The following is a 5,791-nucleotide window of genomic DNA, read 5'->3' as shown; positions in this document are numbered from 1 at the left end:
ATGTGTTTACCTATGTGTAACCACTAACAGAACAATAAGAAATTTGAAACAATCAGTAAAACTACTATTTTGATAGTAAATATTGCATCCCACCTACAAAGAGAGGGGGCAAAAAACCAAAACAAACCAGGACATTTAAGAGCAGCACTCCCACATGGAGTATATCTGAGCGCGTTCGGCTGATTACAGACAAGACAGGAGGGATAATTGTTCCCAGGTGAAAGAGCAACAGTTCACAGCAATATAAGAGCTGCAGATGCACATGAAACACCAGCGGAGGCCTTTCAAGGCTCAATTAAAGTTCCTTCCGCCGTCAGATAAAAACCACTTTGATTTCTTAACAACAGATGTTGTAAAACAGTAGAGGATACAACTGGTTTCATTGTGACGGTGTTTATTGTATTCTAACTTTACAGGAAATTCATCACAAAAAACAAGTTAGTGTGTCCTAATTTCACTAAAACTGAAATATAATGTCGTCTACTGTCAGTCTCAAGCTTTGAATTAATCCCAACTTGCTCTGAAATCGGACTCTTGCTGTTGATTCTGTAGGTTTTTAGGCCCTCAAAGGTCAGTCAAAGTCCTTCCTGTGTAAAAGCACCGCCTTCATTTTAGATAGACACAATAAAATATATTATTGAAATGGTTTAATGGATGACAAACACTTCAGGTCTCCTCCTCTCTGTCTTCATTTGGTTTGATCAAAGGAATCGGAACACATACAAACATAAGAGACATTCAAATTATTAATTTACATAACAGTCTGGTAAAGTTACCAAGATTATCTCTTTGGATGATTAAGCAGCATCACCTCTTTGAATATAAATAATCCTTCCGATCCACTCTTTCATCACTGATCCATCCATTGAGGAACAGACAAATCTGTCATATGTTATTTCTGTCTCTCCGGCTTGTTTTCCGGTGCCTGCAGTTCATTTTCTGTGGAATGTGAGGAGCAGCTGTCACTTTAGCACATGAATGGAGCTGGTTCAGAGTCCCAGAGGCACCGGAGTCGATCAACGGCAGAGGGACAGCTGGCCCTACGGAGACAATAGCATTCTCAGTTAATCATTAATACCCTTAATGACCAGCAGCCAGGCACCAGAGGTTCACTGGCCAGAATATTCTGCATGCAACAAGAAGACGCAGGAAGCCTCAGCTTGCCACCTGACCTCAAACTGACACTTGTTGATTAGGGCCTTTGATGAGTCGGCTGGAGTTTTAAATTGCTGTCGATTTGATGAAGTTTCAGCCATCAGGCTTAAGAAAAATGACACTGGGGTTTATTGTAATGTTGAAATAATTACTCTGGTGTGAGGCCGGGCTGAATGATGTGCTTTTGGCCAAAAAGGTCACGAATGCTGTCACAGTTTAGCTAAACTTTATCAGGAGAATTCAAGTTTGTGACCAAGATACTCGACTATCAACTCAGTTGTTTGATAAATCTTATGGAACTAAACAAAATGTAAGCAGAGAAAGTATTTTGTGTTTAATTTTATTGAACGGAAAGACATCTGTGGGTTTACTTCAATTACGATAATTTACAAGAAAAACATTGTAACTGTTAAAATATGAGAATAAAGTTTTATATTTATGACTTTTAAAATCATAGGCTAAATTAAGGACTTTTTCTACTTAAATCTCATACATATGCAATATTTAAAGACGTTAATTTATGAGATTTAAACTTCTAAATTTACGACATTCAAAAATTGTAAATATACAAGATTAAAAGTCGTAAATTTATGAAATTTAAAGTAGCAAATTTATTAGATTTAAAGTCATAGTTTTACGAGAAAAAACTTCATAGATTTACGAGATTAAAAGTACTACATTTTTATTTTATTTATTCTGAGATTTGAAGTCGTAAATTGAATGTTATTTAAAGTCTTACATTTACAAGATTTAAAGTTGTACATTTATAAGAAAAATACTAATAAATTTACAAGATTAAAAGTCATAAATATACGAGATTAAAAGATGTACATTTATTAGATTTACAGTTGTAAATTTACAAGAATTAAAGTTGTAAATTTATGAGGAAAAAATACATTTAAGAGATTAAAAGTAATAAATATACAAGATTTAAAGTTGTAAATTTACAAGATTAAATGTCATAAATTTGTGAGATTAAAACTTGTAAATTTATGAGATTTAAAGTTGTAAATTTATGAGATTAAAAGTCATAAATTAGTGGGATTAAAACTTGTAAATTTATGAGATTTAAAGTTGTAAATTTATGAGAAAAAAAACTCATAAATTTACGAGAATAAAAGTCATAAATATATGAGATTAAAAGCTGTAAATTTATTAGATTTACAGTTGTAATTAGCAAGAATAAAAGTGGTAAATTTATGAGATTAAAATAATAATTTTACAAGATTTAAAGTTGTAAATTTCTGAGATTTAAAGCTGTAAATTAACAAGATTGAAAGTTGTAAATTTACAAGAAAGAAACTCAAATTTACGAGATTCACAGTGGTAAATAAATTAGATTAAAAGTCATAAATTTATTAGATTTAAAGTCGGATATTTACAAGATTAAGTCATAAATGTATGAGATTTAAAGTCATAAATTTAAAAGAAAAAAAAATCAGATTTGTGTGATCAAAGTCGTAAGTTTATCCGAATTAAAGTAGTAAATTTATTAGATTTAATTTTGTAAATTTACAAGAAAATAACCTTGTAAAATTATTATTATTTATTTATTGGTGGCACTAATACTCCGTTATGCGTTCCCAACATATTTGGCAAAATTAAAGAAAACAAAAAAAATCTTATTAAAAAATACCACTGGAATCCACGTGAAAAAATTTACTTACCAGGTGTTTGGTGTTTTTTTTATTGCAATAAAATCCTTTGTCTTCTCATAGTAAAGACAGCTAAAAACACACATCTTTGCACACAAACTCATAGAAGAAGAAAATAATTGGCATTCCAGACATTTTTTCATTTCATGTATTTTTTATGGTAGCTTGAGAGAATTTATGCTGAGAATAAAACTTGCTAAATAATTGCTTTAGATTAATACAGTTACGTTGATTTTTCAATCTCCAGTAATGACAGTCTTATAGAGAAAGGTTTGGAATCTACAGATCATTTATAACTTCCTCCTCGCCCAAGAATATATAAATGATTATCATTTCCATGATCTCCCTGCATTAAAAAGTCTTCTTGATAAATTTCATCTTGGTTTCTTCTCAACGGAAACGGTTGATACTGCATTGGTCAAATGGTTTGCTGCTGACTGCCGACCCTGGATCACACTCCCTTCCTCGGGATATCAGGAATTTTGACTCCAATACACAAAATATACTAGATTTCTCTCCTCATACTAATCTAAAGAATAGATTATGGTCGTGTCCGAATTCCTTCGCTACTCCCTATATATATACTGCTGTCTGGTGTGTTTGCTATTGTTAGAGCTGTCCGAATCGATAATTCCAAAATCAAGTGCCTTAGAAATTTCCCAGCGTGCATTGATGCTAACTAGATTGGGGAAGATAGACCACAATGCATTGCATTTGAACTTTTCCAAAAAAAAGGTATTTAAATGATTTTTTTTATATAAACCATCCACATTTTCATCCTCAGAACATACTAGATTCATAAATAGCCATCGTAACATGCTTGTATCAATAAAGTTTTCACTTTGTGAAATCGGTGATGTCATATTCTCATTTTGAAATCCATGACATAAGATAGCCCTGCACTATACATTTTTTAGTAGTTAGGGAGTAAGGGGGGGAGGGATTGGGACATAAAATACACATTGACATGAATAGACATTTTGGGACCAGACGACGTCAGTAAGCGATGATTGGTCTGAGAATCTGTCAATAAAGAGGTTTGTTTGTGGTGGGGACGGAGGGCACAACATGCTCTTATTGAGGCCTCTGATTGGCAAATTTAGAATTGAATGATTTGCAATAAACAAAATATATAATAATAATAATAAAAAATAGGTTTAGCAAGAAAGAGTTAAAAAGAGACCCCAGAGCAAGAATGGTTATTATGCCAAATAAAACGACTGAGTAATAGCTGTTTATTTTTCAATAGTAGTCTATGGGATTTTGGCTTTCTGGGACAAGCGGGTACTTCCCATTTAATGAAATCAGTCCAGTTCTCTCTATACTGTCTATGAACCTACATCTCTTCCGTTTAAGCAAGATCTGTCTCACTCAGTCTACCGCGGTGTTCCCAAGGCGCAGTCATTGGCCCACTCCTATTCATCATTTACATATTCTGCACTTTGTAACGTCATACGATCCCAACTCCTGTACAATGGGGAAATTTGAAACTTCAATCTGTACAAGACAGAATATGTCTCTTCTGACTTTTTATCGAACTGCAATAATGAAAAATGTGACTTGCTTACATTATGGGAAGCCAAAATTCCAGAGAAATAAACAGCTATAAGACTGTCATTTTTTTGGCCGAATAATTATTCTTGATCCAATACCTTTTTTAAAATGTTCATAAAATTCCGAAGTTTTTCACATTTTTTTCCTGTAGAACAAGATATTCAAGTTATAAACGGACCAATCAGGTGCTTCAATGACAGCAGATGTTTAATTGAAAGATTCTCCCTAGCCGGCTTTAAAGTAGTAATGTGGACTTCCAACGTTGACAAAGACCAGAGGTCGGCAACCTTTAACAGTAAAAGACCCATTTGGGCTGGTTTTCTACTGATCAAAACCTAAAAGGAGCTGCATGGACTTACTTTAGCCTATAAGAAATTAAAAAAAAAAAATATGAATTATGTCTATTTTTTGGCACGAACACAAGGAAAAATGTGAAAAGAAACTAGCATTTCTCCATATGGGATATTTTTTAACATTTTTACCTTTATGAGACGCCAAATTAGCAAAAAAAGCTAGCTTGTTGTCTAATTACTAGCTAAACTCCAAATTAGCCTAAAATTTCTCAGTAAATTAAATCAGCCAAAAATGTTAGGATGTTGCTAAAATTAAAGTTAAACTCTAAATTAGCCTAAAAACTCAAGTAAATAGCAAATTAGCCAAAAATGTTAGCATATTGCTAAAATATTAGTTTCACTCCAAATTTGCATAAATAATTTCATTAGAGGCCGAATTAGCCAAAAAAGCTAACTCGTTGCTCAATTCCTAGCTGAACTCCTAAATGGCCTAAAATTCCTCAGAAAACTAAATTAGTCACTGGATGTGGTCATATTTTGTCAGTATAAACGGTATTAATATGTTAAATATTGCACCGCTTTTACTAAATCATTTGATAAAGCATCATATGCTGTAAAGTTACTTTCTACCTTTTTAAATCCCTGAATTTTGTATTTCTTAAAAGATAGTCACTAATATGTTCCACATATTGCTACCATTTTCCACAATATTAAAGGAAGGTATTCATGCAATAAAACTAGTCAACATTTATTTTGGATTTAAGTATATGAGGTTTTTTCTTGACCACATCAAGCGTAAAGAAGGAGCACAGGCCTGAGTCAGTCGGAACGCTACACTTCAGCCTGGAACCTCAGTCTATGTTAACAGCCAGCAGTTTACGGCTCTGGAGAACATAGACGCGTTTGTGTCTGTTTTCCTCTTTATGCATGCACATGTAGCGACCCTGCACACTCACACACACTAATCTGACTCGCTTCACGTGCAGCATAAACACCTATTTTGAATAGACTTGTGGGTGAAACTGAACACTGAAGGATTAATCAAAGAGTTGTGGCTGCAGTGGAATATTTGTCTGCCGTCTCTGCTCTGCTTTTGTAAACTTTAAGGTTCTTCTTAATTCAGTGTGAGCACCC

At 33.3% G+C, this 5,791-nt stretch overlaps 1 long non-coding RNA gene across 1 annotated transcript; it reads right to left on the bottom strand.

Moving 5' to 3' along the window:
• Window positions 1–630: 630 nt before the first annotated feature.
• On the bottom strand, window positions 631–1,624 carry LOC118599374. Its single transcript, XR_004948700.1, has 2 exons — window positions 812–1,624; window positions 631–686 (listed from the first exon to the last, which is right to left on the bottom strand). It is a non-coding gene; the product is annotated as an uncharacterized LOC118599374 (long non-coding RNA).
• Window positions 1,625–5,791: the final 4,167 nt, after the last annotated feature.

This window comes from Oryzias melastigma, linkage group LG11 (assembly GCF_002922805.2).
Source record: "Oryzias melastigma strain HK-1 linkage group LG11, ASM292280v2, whole genome shotgun sequence".
NCBI classification, from domain to species: domain Eukaryota; kingdom Metazoa; phylum Chordata; class Actinopteri; order Beloniformes; family Adrianichthyidae; genus Oryzias; species Oryzias melastigma.
This window is presented reverse-complemented; position numbering and strand designations above follow the sequence as displayed.